General features: G+C 51.8%; 1 protein-coding gene across 1 annotated transcript in view; it reads left to right on the top strand.

Annotated features, from left to right (window-relative positions):
- The window catches only part of STON1 (stonin 1), a 93,392-nt gene extending 78,598 nt beyond the window's left edge, over positions 1-14,794 (top strand). Inside the window, exon 5 of the transcript XR_012158277.2 lies at positions 14,730-14,794. The gene's annotated coding sequence lies outside the window, so the exon portion shown is untranslated. The remainder of the gene's footprint in view (positions 1-14,729) is intronic.
- Positions 14,795-15,087: the final 293 nt, after the last annotated feature.

Here is a 15,087-nt window from a genome sequence, read left to right as displayed (position 1 = left end):
CCTATCTCACTGCATCCCCCTAACGTTATGATCCCCCACCCCTAGTGCAGCTAGAGGAGTTGGATTCCTATCCTGAGTCAGTGACTGTCCCCTACAATCCCTTGATAGCCCCCCTGTCCAGCCCACCCCTTTTGGCGCCCTTCTCCTCTGCCTGCAGCCTAGTGTGGAGAAGTGGTTGACCTGCCTCCCCTTTCCCCTCCTCTCTGGTGTTGGTGTTTTCCCCTCCCTCCCCGCTCATTATGGCGGGGGACATGGCAGGTGGGGCCCCTCCAGCAGCCCCAGCTGCCCCTCCCTCGCCTGCCCCTCCATCACCCCCCCAAGACTCTACCTCAACCGCCGCTGCCAAACCACCTGCCACTGCCCCCTCTGGGGTGCCAGCAGCGGCAGGCACAGGGGTGACTTCTGCTGCTGCCACGTCCCTCGCCCCCTCAGATTCTGGGGGAGCCCTCCCAACTGGCAGGAAGGGCCAGGGTAAGAAGAAGAGGAAGGGCCCCACTAAGAAAGCCAGGCCCTTCATGGCAGGCACTGCCACGGCATCCCTACCCACTGCTTCCTCCACCAAATCTGCAGGTGCCCCTCCCCCGGCCCCCAGGGCATATACCCAAGTGGCGGCAGCCCACCCCGCCTGCCGCTACGTCATCTCTCCCACCGACCACCTCTGCTACCATCTATAGCGGCCGGGGCCCCTTTCCCACCATGACCAAGAAGCACGGTGTCCGTTGCCTCCTGGTGCCCACCTTGCCCCATGTGGAGACCTATGTGCAGGCGTTGGTGAGGGTGCTGGGGCCCATGGCCATTGTGGCAGCCTCCAAAATGTATGGCAAGGTCGTCTTCTTCTTAGCATCAGAGGCCGCTGCCCAGGAGGCAGTGGAGAAGGGCCTGGCAGTGGCCGGGGGGGTGGAGGGTGTTCGTTCTCCTGGAGCCGCTAGAGGACCTGGGCGTCTGCCTGGTCCTGACTTTCGTCCCTCCCGTCCTTCCCAATGCTGCCCTATTACCTGCCCTTTTGACCCTGGGGAAGCCCATTTCTGTCGTGAGCCCTCTCTCACTGGGCTGCAAGGACCCCACCCTCCGTCACGTCCTCTCGTTCCACTGGCAAGTGCAGCTTCAACTGCCGCTGGCGGCACGTGGCGGAGAGGTGCTTGAGGGGTTTCTTGGTCCCCTAACAGGGGCCCATTACTGGGGTGTATTATTCCACGGCGGAGGGGGCCTCTGCTGGGCGATGGGGCACGTCCAGAGGGACTGCCCCTTGGCCCAGCAAGGAGGGACATCCGGGACCCCGAAGTCCTGGCAGGGCACCGGCCCCGTCATCGCCGGTGCCCGTGGCTGCCCAGTGCCCGGAGCTGCCCCTCCTCCTACTCAGTCCTCCAGTGCTCCCGCTTGGGCCCAAGGGGTGCTTCCCCCAGCATGCCCAGATGAGCGGGAGAGCCCTGCCTCTGCTGCCTGCAATCCGGCGGGGTCCCCAGAGGAGGGTGCGGCAGGGATACCGCCAATCATGGGAGAGGGCCCGCCCCAGGGGTAATCTTCCCTCCCTCATACCTCCCCGCCGCTGCCTCCCACAGTCCCCAAGCCATCGCCCCTGCCCCCTGACCCAATCCCTGTTAATCGGCCCCCTGATGATGCCATGGAGGGCTGGGCCCTAGTCCAGGGGAAGCGGGGCAAGTGGAAGGCTCGAGCTCCGCTCCTTTCCGTCGATGCGGAAGCCCCCTGGAAGACCAGAAATGGGGCTCCGATGCCGAGCCTTCTGCCTTGCCCTTGGGTGCGTTCCATCCACCAGTACCAGCTGGGGAAGACGTGGCAGCATGGGAGGGCAGTACCATCCCTCCATTGGAGTCCCTTCCCTCCAAGGCCCCAAATGGAGCCCCTCCTGCCCCGTTATCATCTGGAGCCCCTGTGAGCCCTGAGGTAAGCGTTGCTCCTGGCACTGGCAGGGAGAACTCCGGGGTGGTGGAAGGTGAGCTCCCTTCCATCTATGAGGAGATTGAGGTCCTCGGTCTGACCCCAGTCACCCAGGGGGAGGACGACCCTCTGTCAGCGGGCCTCAATCTGAGCTACCTCACCCCGGCCCCCCCCTTCTCCATGCTCCCTCCCCCTAACCGCTGCTTCCATTCCTGCCTCCAAGGGTTCCCTGGGCTCCTTCATCTGCCCGTCCATGGGTGGCACCCTGCTGATGGCTGCCGAGCCTACTTAGGTGATGGCCGGTGCCATGCGGCTGGGAACCGAGCCCTCATGGGATGTCTCTCATGGGCGTGGGGCAACCAACCTCCTTCCTGGGCGGGGACTCCACTGAAGGCTGTCCACCTTTTGATGCCATAGCTACTACGCTGGCCATGGAGCCAGAGCCCGGCATCATGGAGGACCCCTTCCCATCCCCCAGATTCCTGAGCTTGACCAAGAGGGGCCATTTCCAACGGCCTGGCTACTGGGGACCAGGATCCTGCCTTTGCCCCTCTCCCTGACTCTGCTCCCGACCCCTGCCCTGCTCCTACTCTGGATCCCTGCCCTGCCCCTGATGCCAACCCCGTCCCTGTCCCCTCCACCTCCCGTGATACCATTGCCATGGGGCCGTCATCTCCTCACTCCCAGAGGATAGCCCCCAGGGAGCGGCCTCTGTATTTCCCTCTCCTGACTCGCCAGGGGTGCTATCTTCCTTCTGCTGACCCCAATTGAGCCAGGGTTTGAGGGGGGCCGCAAGGCGCCAGCCCATCGGGCGCCACGTCGGGTGTCCGCCCCTTGCCTGCCCATCTTGGTGGGCCATGGGGCTGTGTCAGTGGTCCCTCCGGAAAAAAGTCAGGGGCTAGTGACCCCGGCCCCCCATACACTGCGAGAGGAGCTGCGGGAGTTCCTTGAGAACGTCCGTGGCTCCCATAACAGGGTGCAGCTCACTCTCCAGTGATGGGGGGACTTCCCTCAAATCCTCCGGGCCGCGAGGGCCCTCATGGGGAAGGGTAAAAGGGCCGGAAAGCAGGCCACCGTGGCCTACCAGCGGGTCTGCCTCTTCTGTGATTCCTTACTCACCTATGGGGTAGGTCATAGACTGTTGTGCCGTCCGTTGAGAGCCGCGAGCGTCCCTGCCAGCGAGGATCCCCCCAGCCCTCCTCATGGCACCTCTCACCATCACAACGTTGAACACCTGGGGCTGTAGGATGGGTCTCTGCAGGTGCCAGGTGCTCCCCTTCCTTCGTGGGGGGGGGGGCGTACTCTGTGGTTTTCCTGCAGGAGACCCATACGGATCCGGCTACCGAAGACAGCTGGTGGCTGGAATTGGGGGACAGGGTCTACTTTAGCCATCTCACAGTTTGTACGGTTGGAGTGGTGACCCTGTTCTCCCCTGACCTAAGGCCCGAGGTGCTGGGGGTCACCGAGGCTGTGTCGGGCCGCCTGCTGCACCTCCGGATCCGTGTGGAGGGGCTCTTGGTCAACCTTGTTAACGTCCACGTCCCAACATCAGGCCTGGGGCAGTTGCATTTCTTTCAGCAGGCGTCCGCCTTCCTCGGCACCTTGGATCCTCAAGAGTGCCTGGTCCTGGGCGGGGACTTTAATACTACCCTCGAGGAGCGGGACCACTTGGGAACCGAGCAGTGCCCAGCCGCCGCGGATGTCCTCTGGGAGATAGTCGACCATCATTCCCTGGTGGACGTCCTATGCGACCACCACCCGGACGACATCTCGACATTCAACTTTATCCGGGTGGAGGCCCATCAGTTGCGCCACTCCTGGTTGGACTGCATCTACTTATCACGTTTCCACCTTTCACGGGCCCGCTCCTCCAGCATCTGGCCGGCCCTGTTTTCCCATCAACATTTAGCCACCGTGACAGCCTCTCTCTGCGCAGAGAGGCTGGGGCCGGCCTATTGGCATTTTAACAACAGCTTGTTGGAGAATGTGGGCTTCGTGGCGTCCTTCTGGGAGTTCTGGCTGGCCTGGCGGGGTCAGTGATATGCATTTTCCCTCGGCGCGGTGGTGGTGGGACCTGGGGAAGGTGTGCGTGCCCGGCTCTTCTGCCATGACTACACCTGGGGCGCCAGCCGAGGGAGGGATGCGGCTATAGGGCAGTTGGAATGGGAGGTCTTAGAGCTGGAGCGGAGTCTGGCTGCCAGCCCTGAGGATCCATCCCTCTGCGGGGCATGCCGGGAGAAGCAGGAGGAGCTCCAGGCCCTCGAGAACCATCGATTCCAAGGTGCCTTTGCTCGATCCCGCATCTGCCTCCTTTGGGAGATGGATCGCGACTCCCACTTCTTTTACGCCCTGGAGAAAAAGAGGGGGCCAAGAAGCACGTCACCTGCCTCCTAGCAGAGGACGGCATCCCCCTCACGGATCTGGCGGAGATGTGCAGGAGGGCCAGGGCCTTCTACGTAGGCCTTTCCTCCCCAGTTCTGACCGATCCTAATGCTTGCAGAGTGCTCTGGAATGAATTCCCGACGGTCAACGAGGGCGACTGAGACCGGCTAGAGCTGCCTCTCACTCTGGCCGAGTTCTTGGAAGCCCTCTGTCACATGCCCACCAATAAATCTCCGGGCATGGACGGGCTGACCGTGGAGTTCTACCACGCGTTCTGGGACGTCCTCGGCCCAGACTTAGTTACTGTCTGGGCCGAGTCTTTGCAGAACGGGGTCCTCCCTCTTTTGTGCATGCGAGCCATGCTCGCCTTATTGCCGAAGAAGGGGAACCTCCGCAATTTATGAAATTGGCGTCCCATCTCGCTCCTCAGCACGGACTAGAAGGTCGTAGTGAAAGCCATCTCGCTGCGGCTGGGGTCAGTGCTGGCGGACGTGATCCACCCAGACCAGACTAACACTGTCCTGGGCCGCACCATCTTTGACAACCTATATCTGGTCCGGGACCTCTTGGAACTCAGGTGTAGGGATGGTCTGTCATTCGCCCTCCTGTCCCTGGATCAGGAGAAGGCATTTGACAAGGTGAACCACGGAACTCCTGAGCACTCTGAGAGCATTTGGCTTGGGACCCCAGTTTGTGTGTTTTCTCCAGGAGCTGTATGCCTCCGCAGAGTGTCTGGTCACGCTCAACTGGACCTTTGGGTGAGGAGTATGCAGGGGTGCCCCCTTTCGGGCCAGCTGTACGCTCTGGCGATTGAGCCCTTCCTCTGTCTCCTCCGCAGGAGGTTGACAGGGTTGGTGCTGCGGTAGCAGGAGCTGCGGCTGGTCCTGTTGGCGTACGCTGACGATGTGCTCCTTGTGGTCCAGGACCTGGGTGACTTGGCACGGGTGGAGGCTTGCCAGGCCATCTACTCGGCAGCCTCCTCCGCCCGGGTCAACTGGGTCAAGAGCTCTGGCTTGGTGGTAGGGGACTGGTGGCAGGGGAGCTCCCTTCCACCCCCACTTCAGGCCATCTGGTGAAGCGCGGGTCCGCTGCTCTATCTCGGCATTTACCTTTCTGCCACGCATCCGTCTCCACTGGAGAACTGGCAAAATTTAGACGGCAGGGTGATAGAGCAGCTCCAGAGATGGACAGGACTACTCCGGTGCCTCTCCCTTCGAGGGAGAGCACTGGTGCTTAATCAACTAGTCCTGTCCATGCTCTGGTACTGGCTCAACACCCTGGTCCTGGCCACCCTCTGGACATCGATTCTGGAGTTCTTTTGGTCAGGACTGCACTGGCTCTCTGCAGGGGTTCTCCATCTACCCCTAGAGGAGGGAGGGCAGGGCCTGAAGTGTCTCCACACTCAGGTCCATGTCTTCCGCCTCCAGGCCCTGCAGAGGCTCCTTTATGGTGCAGGTAGTCCGGCATGGAGCGTACTGGCGCACGCCTTCCTGTGCCACTTCCGAGGGTTCCGTTATGACTGGCAGCTCCTTTATCTCCATCCAAGAGGTGTTCCGCGAGACCTCTCTAGGCTGCCGGTCTTCTAACCAGGACCTCCTCCGGACCTGGAAACCGTTCTCCATGACCAGGTCCATGGTAGCCACTGTGGTGGAAGATCTCCTCACGGAGCCCCTGGTACACAACCCCCAGCTCAGTGTGCAGGTGGCGGAGTCCCCCTCAGTGCACCAGAGGTTGGTCCTGGCAGAAGTCACCAGAGTCAGAGACCTCCTGGACTACGTCTGGGGAGGCTGGCTGGATCCCCTGATGCTCGCTCAGCGCATGGGGCTTTCCAGACCTCGTACTCCCTGGTGCGTACTTCAGGAGGTGAGGGCCGGTTTGCTGCCCGCTGCTCGAGTTTACCTTGACCGGGTCCTGCATGCCCCACCCACCCTCCACCCTGGGCCCTCCGTAAATTTTCATCGGGCCCCTGCCCTGTGGACCTGACTGACCCCCACCCTCCCGCCCCTTCACCATGAGCTGGCTGCATGAGTTGCAGCTGGTCTGTTTCCGGACCGCACCAAGGAAACATCTATACATGCTCGTGCGCCACACTCTTCACATCCTCACCCTCACGTCCCACCCTGCCACAAAGTGGCGGTACCTCCTGCTACCTCTAGAGGGTGAGGGGCCCTGGTGGGCCAGCCTATATTCCACCCTGGTCCCGAGGCCCACCGGGGATATCAGTTGGCGGCTCCTTAATGGAGCCGTGAGCACGGGCGTGTACTTGGTGCAGTCCACCCCAATCCCAGACACCTGCCCCTTTTGCAGCATGAGGGAAACCCTGGCGCATTTATACCTGGAGTGCGCCAGGCTGCAGCCCCTATTCCGGCTTCTTGCAAACCTTTTGTTAAGATTTTGGTTGCTCTTTTCCCCTCACTTCCTTATCTGTGCACACCCTATCTCTGGCCCCACTAAGTCACAGGACCTCCTGGTCAACCTCCTCCTGGCCCTGGCTAAAGTGGCCATCTATAAAACCAGGGTGAGGAGGTTGGTCGAGGGAGTCTCCTGTGACTGTAGGGCCTATTTCCGATCCTCCGTCCGTTCCTGTATCCGAGCAGAGTTCCTCTGGGCAGCATCCACTGACTCCCTTGACGCCTTTGAGGAGCAGTGGGCGCTGTCCGGGGTTCTCTGCTCGATGTCCCTGTCCAGTTCCCTTCATCTGACCCTTTAACCGCACTCCTGTCCCTGTTATTTCATTAGTTGTCCCCCGTATTTATTTGGTGTCCAGGTCTTGTGGATCCCCCTCTTAGGCTGGGGGGTGGGGGGGGAAATCCTTTAGCAGTGGGCAGGCTTTGCCCGCCCACTTCTCGGATCCCAATAGGACTACTCTGCTGAACCCAACTGGCCTGGAGGGAGGAGGGAGCTACAGCTGTAGCTCACGAAAGCTTATGCTCAAATAAATTTGTTAGTCTCTAAGGTGCCACAAGTACTCCTTTTCTTTTTATTAAAATACAATTACTGGAAAATAGGACCTAATATCTTTAAACTGAAACCCTAGAGAGGTCAGATAAAGTCAGATGTCAATACAATTTGGCCAAGACACAGTCAGTGGGAAAGAGGGAAGAGGTGGCATGTTATCTCAGCCCCAATGAGTAAGAACTATTTACATGTTAACAGAATCAGCTTCCGCAGAGCTGCAGGTTCAAAGAAGACACTACTGCTAATTATATTGTTAGTGTTAATGGTGTGGGGCTTCAGACATGGTCATGTAAATTCAAATATTTCCATATGTCTCATACATGGAAATGGAATTCTACATAATATTGAATGAAATGGCACATACTATTGGGTATTGGGATGGAAGAGGGACCCCGAATTGCCCAGAAAGGGAGATTACTCCAGTTCCACAAATATTAAGTGCACCTTCACAAACATTAGGGTCCCCACGACCCTAATGATTAATATGGCAATACATCTTAACACCATCACGTCAAATGTACTCTGGGATATTTCAGGCTGCATGAGTCTGATAGGAAGAAGTCACGGGAGCTCACTGTGCCATGGCACACTGAGAAACTCACAGGTTCAACCACAACTTACCAGTGAGGGAGCAATAGGAGGGTTACCATATTTGAACATTCAAAAAAGAGCACACTCCATGGGGGGAGGTATTTGCACCAGTATCTACCAACTCGCGTTGTATTAATGTGGTGTTATACTGTTATATATGCTTTGCGCTACATGTCCATATTGAGTGTATATATAAGAAAAAGTGGTATGGCCTCAAAAGTGAAGTTTAATTATTTAAAGTTTACTGTACTTCTTTATATGTAGTGAGTCCTTTCCTTTCACTAGTTCTTCAGTTTTCTTTCTCCTCATGTGCCCACACATACTTCTCTGCAGATCGCATTTTTCTCAGCAGTGGTTGATTGCTCTTTAAGAAGGCATGAAAATCTTTACAAGAAGTTTATCTGAAGTTGTACTGTACCAGTAGAATTCCTTTCAGCGACTCAACATTCAAGTTTTTCCTTTCCTTTGTCCACTGGCTTTGCATCAGTGAAAAAATTAACTCTACATTTGCATTGTGAGAAGGAATAGCAAAGAAGAACTGTGCAATCTTTAACAGTTCTGAATGACACTCAATGTTTTTGGATTTCTCAAAATATTTGGTCCACTTCTGGTGTGATAGCAAATAATTACTGAACTCTTCATCACTGTTGCAACTTTCCATAAACTTCTTCAGGTTGCTGACATGATCAAAACACTTCACGTCATCAATTTGCACCCCCTTATCAATCAGGTACTTGATACAAGGTTCCACATCACTCCAATTCGGTGTCTCACTCAGGATAATCCACCTGAAACAAGAGAAGTCTTCCAGGGGTCTAAGCTACTTCTCCAAATATTCCAAGCATTGGCTGTACATATTATCTACTTCAGCACAGAATTTGTCACACTCTTCATCAATTCCTTCCATGCGCTTTTGTGCCAGTAGTCCCTTAACTTTCAGGGACATAAAGTTGTGAGTCTTGCGTTCAAGAAGGATAGTATGAACCGAGTTCAAACTTTTCAGCACTTCCACAACAGAATTGCTTTCCCTTTCGATTTCTTGGATGTAAGTTTGGAATACACTCATGAGTGAATGCATGTGCCAGAGGTAAATCTCACTTAATTCATACTCAAAAAATGTCTTAAGCTCTGTGGGTGGTTTGTCCTGTTACAGAAAGAATGACTTCAAGGCTGGAAACATCTGTATCAGCCTTGTAATGCCTGGAAATAATGACAGCCATTGTGTCTTGCTATGAGAAAGCAGCTTTCTGTATTAAACATCAACAGACTCACAGTACTCCTTCAGCTGCTCAGTTCAGACAGTGGAGATATGAAAGTACTGGTAAATTTTAAAAATAATGTTCTCAATGTCAACTGTCATTCTTTCTGCTGCATGGTGAACACAGTTGTTCAAAATGTGTGCTGAGCAACCCACACCAATTAATGTTCTCTTCTGCAACAACTTCTTTAAGTTTGCAAACACATTCTTTCCATCTTCATCATGCCGGAGTCCTCCAAACATTGTATTGCAGCTGTCACCTGTAAATGCAATACATTTCTCGAACAAACCATTTTTTCAAGTGTTTCTTTTACGTAATGAGCAATCGTGTCGGCAGTCTCATTAGGTGTGTTCTGGACCTCAATCAGTTTTGACTGCAAACTGCCATTCTTCCTATCAAAATACTGAATAATTACTGGAAATATTTTCACTGACCCATGATTGCTTCCATCTGCAGCAACTCCACAGTAAGCTATGTCATTTTCTTCAAACATTTTCAGAACAACATCAACAGAATGTGGTGTAAGCACAGAGATAACAATTGCTTTTGTCTTGGTTCTAGCACTTGAAAATTTCCATGCTACTTCAGAATCAGGGAATGTCTTCTTCAATAAGACAGATGTGCAATCCATTGACTTAAAGCTATTGCGATGGGGCAAGGCCAGATGGCTATAGAAAAGTACTGGGAGATAGATATATTAGCTCCAGGCTAAACAAATCCCTGGTGCCAGGATAAGTGAAATGACAGCTGCTCCAGGTCAATTAAGACACCTGGGGCCAATTAAGACCTTTCCAGAAGGCAGGGAGAATGCTAGGTTGATTGGGACACCTGAAGCCAATCAGGGGCTGGCTGAAACTAGTTAAAAGCCTCCCAGTGAGTCAGGTGGGTGTGCATGTCAGCAGCTGTGGGAGGAAGTTGCGCTGTTGGAGAGACTGAGTAGTACACACCATATCAGGCACAAGGAAGGAGGCCCTGAGGTAAGGGTGAAGTGGAGCTTGAGGAAGTGAGGGCTGCTGTGGGGAAAGTATCATAGAATCATAGAATATCAGGGTTGGAAGGGACCTCAGGAGGTCATCTAGTCCAACCCCCTGCTCAAAGCAGGACCGATCCCCAATTATATCATAGCTCAGGGAATTGTACATGTTATGTTTCTAAAAGGTCAGCTACCATAGCTGATACTATTAGGGTCCCTGGGCTGGAGCCTGGAGTAGAGGGTGGGCCCAGGCTCCCCCCCACCCCGCTGTGTCCCCTGATTAATCACTGAGACTGGGAGACAACAGAGACTGTGCAAGGAAGGATAATTCCTTGCACCTCCCTCACTGGCTTATGATGAAAATGGCTCAGTAGACTGTGACCCTTGTCTTTAGAGAGAGAAGGGTTACGTGGAGGGTCACAGTGAGCCTCTGAGGCTAGCGAAATCCGCCAGGAAACGCGGGACCCACGGAGGCAAGGACAGAGCTTCGTCACAGTATTATGATGCTTTATGGTGTGAAATGCAAAAGCACCCTCTGCTGCAGTAACAACATCCTCTGATTTGCTGCCTGGTTTTACAAAATAATCTGTCAATTTTCTTGATGAGCTCTCTCCTCAAACTACTTTTTTGTGCTTGTCTGAGTCCACATAAGTTTGTAAATCATTAGCGCCTTTATTTTTCACAGAGACATAAGTACCAGGTCTACATACAAAGCACTCAGATTCCCATTCTTCTCTATGACGTCAAAAACACGGGAATTTCATCTTTAGTTCTGCAGTGAATTTACACACTTTCATTTTGGCATTGTGTTTGGGGGTAGTAAAATAAAATATCAAATAAAGAGCGCTTGAGGAAACATTACCGTGCATGGTACGAACTCAGAAAAGACACTGAAATTGTCGATGTTGCGCTATCACCACTATCGAAAAATGATCATACCTGTCTGGAACCATAGGTTTAGGTGCCAACTTTCCCCGGCGCCGGTGGGTGCTCACACCCCCCCCCCAGTCCCGCTCCAACTCCATCCCTCTTCTGCCCCCTCCCTGCCCCATTGGACCCCTTCCCGAAATCCCTGCCCTGGCCCTGCCTCCTGCCCTGAGCACGCCGTGTTCCCCCTCCTCACCCCTCCCTCCCAGTTGCATGAAACAGCTGTTTCGCAATGCAAGCGCTGGGAGCTGGGGAAAAGTGGGCACTCTCTCGAGTGATCAACATTCACTTTCTTTCTCAAATGATCAGCATTCACTCTCTTTCTTGAATGATCAACTCTTCTTTGGGGAAAAATAATAATGGCAAAATCCTGGACGTTTTTAGATGTTTAAAAATTCCTCCCAGATAGCGATTTAAGAACCAAAAAGCTGGGCATGTCCAGGAAAATACAGACGTATGGTAACCCTAAGCAATAGTGAGCCTTTAACAGACCATGAGGGACCAATAAAACACATTAAAGGTGTAAGCATTTTATTCTTATCTCTCTATCATCAACAGTTTTTTGTGTAGCTGTCTAGATTTACTGAGGTAAGGGTACTCTTTTCATACACTTTATTTTGATATGATATTTTCTCTTTCTATAAAACTTGGTTTTATTTGAGATCTTTGTGGTTAGAGATTGTGGGGTGAAAATTCATGTTGTATGTCCCATAGACCTAAATAAACTATTGGCTTCTAAGAAAAGATCACAAAAGGAGGCAAGATCTGGAACCAACTCTGCACATGATGCTTGGCTGAAAATCAAGGACCAGAGGAATCTGTTTCATAAGAGAGTAATTATTTCCAGGGCTACAGTTAGTACAAAGGGGACAGGGTGCGGAGGAGCAGTGTTGTTTCATGGATAAAGTATTGGCCTGCAACTCAGGAGATCTGGGTTTTCATTTTGGCTCTGCCACTAGTCTGCTGGGTGACCTTGGCCAAGTCACTTTATCTGTCTGTGCCTCTGTTTCCTAATATGCAAAATAGGGATAATCCAAAGCATTTTGAGCTCTACTGAGAAAAAGCACTATATTTAAGAATTAGGCAATAATAACAATACTATTACAATTCATGGTTGATCATGGAAAGACCACAGATGAGAGCCACAGTACAGGGGCCAAAAGTGACAAGGATTCATCTTCATCATTCAGAAGTTAAACAAATCTTAGTTTAAGATTTCTGAACACAAATGATTTGATATTAAGAGTTTGCACTGAGTATAGTATTTGTCTGCCAGATGTGTGTTTAACTGTAACTGTGGATTATGTTGCTTTAAAACATTTTTCTTTGGCTTTATTATTGCTGTGCTGTACAAAGCTGCAATAAGAATTGTGTGACAAGGGCTTTGTTATGGCTGAATATTACTAATTGATTGTTTGCAGTAGAAATACATTAAAATAGTTTTAAAATGACAGTTTTGATGGTAACAAATACGATATGATAGTCCTCTGCCAAAACACTTCTTCCTGTTGCTAGAATCACTATGGCTACTATTAAACTGATAAACTCAACTCTACTCCTCTTTAAATTAGTGAAGTCAACTCCAGTCATGGTAAATTGGCCTTGATGAGAACAAGTTCCTCTGCTATTTTTTAGCTTCTAAACCCACAGAAGTCCAATGTGAAGATCATCTGCTAAATTAAACACCTAATAACTCAATCAAAGGCAGCAGGAAACATGCTGATTTTTACCCTCCCAGTCCATTCCATTCCATTCTCTTCTACATTTACTTTGTAGTGCTTTAAAATAACAGAAAAATGAAGATCTATAAATTGGGTATATTTGGTTTGGCAATAATTCCCCCATTCTCTGTGTTTATCTGTAGCAGTCCTTAAGGGTTGATGGGTACAGAGGGGCTGCTGGGATCATATTCTTGGAGATGGAACAGGATAAAAGGGTTACAAACCTTCCTTAATTTTTGTTCTTTGAGATGTGTTGCTCATGTCATAGAATCATAGAATATCAGGGTTGGAAGGGACCTCAGGAGGTCATTTAGTCCAACCCCCTGCTCAAAGCAGGACCAATCCCCAACTAAATCATGTCCATTTGATACTACCTGTGCATGTGCCATGTGCACAGTTGCTGGAGATTTTTCCATTAGTGGTATCTGTAGGACCAGCCCTATCACCCCTTGGAGCTCCATGCATATGCGGTGGTATAAGGGGTGCTGCCAGCCCCGCACCCTCTCAGTTCCTTCTTGCTGGTAACTCCGATAGAGGGATAGGAGGGTGAGTCATAAAATGGACATGAACAACACATCTCAAAGAACAACATTTACAGAAGATTAGAAACCATTTTTCTTCTTCGAGTGCTTGCTCATGTCGATTCCATGCTAGGTGAATCACAGGCAGTATCCCTGGTCTCAGAGTTTATGGATGTGCTGATTGCAACACTGTTCTCCCAAAACTGGCATTGTCATGAGCCTGTTGGGTGATGGCATAGTGGAATGCAAAAGTATGGATGGACAACCATGTCACAGCCCTGTAGATGTCCTGGATTGGTACCTGTGTGAGGAACACTGCTGACAAAGCCTGGGCTCTGGTAGAATGAGCTGTCACAATGGCTGGAGGTGGAATCTTTGCCTACTCGTAGCAAGCTTGGGGGCAGGTGGTTATCCAGGACGAAATCTTCTGGGATGACACCAGAAGTCCTTTCATCCTGTCCGCCACTGCCACAAAAAGCTGCATTGACTGGTGGAAGGGCTTAGTCCTTTTGACATAGAAAGCTAGGGCCTGTCTAACGTGTGTAGCTGACATTCCTCATTGGTGCTCTGGGGCTTTGGAAAGAAGACAGGGAGAAACTATGTTATGGAACTGTGACATTACCTTTGGTAGGAAGGCCGGGTGGGAGAGCAGCTGGACCTTGTCTTTAAAGAACACAGTATAAGGGGGTTCTGAAATCAGGGACTTGTTTATGGAAACCCTTCTGGCCAAAGTAATTGCCACGAGAAAGGCAACCTTCCACAAGAGGAGCAGTAGAGAACAAGACGCTAACAGCTCAAGCGGGGCCCATGAGTCTTGACAAGACCATGTTTAAGTCCCATGGGGGAACCTTGCCTGACAGCTGGAAAAAGGACACCTGGTAGGCCAGGCATATCACCCTGAGCTGCCTGATGTATATGTGCAGGAAGAGCTCTTCCTGAGACCAGAGACCCTGGGTTCTGAGACTGCCAAAGTAAGCTCCCCACACCAGGTCTGATGCATACAAAACCAAGGTTACTGACTGGCATCTTGCCACAAAAGGAACCCCCTTCATCACAAAGCGTGGGTCAACCCACTAAGACAGAGATGCTAAGACTATTGGCGGGATCATGAGAATTGAGTCCAAGTGGTGTCTGCCCAGGGAGTAGACAGATACCAGTCACAACCGTAGGGGTCTGAGGCCTAGCCTCATGTGCTGAACTACATAAGTACATGCTGCCATGTAACCTAGCAGCTTGAGGCAATACCTGAGTGATGGTAAGCAGCTGGTTTGTGATGCGGGGGTCAGATCTGACATAGTCCAGAACCAGGACTATAGGGCTAATTGTTCTTACAAAGTAAGGTGATAGTGATTATTTTAAAAGTACAAACTGTGACCATTAATCCTGTTTTGTAACTGAGGCACAGAATAGTAGGCCCAGGCATGAGTAGAGTCGAGCACTGCCCGTATAAACTCGATTCTCTGTACCAGGACTAACGTTGATTCTGTTTGTTTATCAACAGACCCAGTGCCCAACAGTTGGCCCATATTATATCCACGCTGCACTAAACCTAATCTTGCAAACGGCCTTTGATCTGCCAATCATTGAGAAACAGTTAGATCTGTACACCTCGACATTTCAGGTAAGCTGCAACCATTGCCATACATAAAAACCCTTGGGGCCGCAGCCAGGCCAAAGAGAAGCACAGTGAACTGGTAGTGGCATCAGCCCACCACAAATCAGAGAAATCTCCTGTATCCAGGGGAAATAGAAATGTGGAAATAAGTGTCCTTTAAGCCAAGGGTGGCGTTCCAGTCTCCCGGAATCAGGGAGGGAATAATGGAGGCCAGGGAGACCATGCAGAACCTCAATCTCTTGAG

This window comes from Lepidochelys kempii, chromosome 3, assembly GCF_965140285.1.
Source record: "Lepidochelys kempii isolate rLepKem1 chromosome 3, rLepKem1.hap1, whole genome shotgun sequence".
Lineage (NCBI taxonomy): Eukaryota > Metazoa > Chordata > Testudines > Cheloniidae > Lepidochelys > Lepidochelys kempii.
This window is presented reverse-complemented; position numbering and strand designations above follow the sequence as displayed.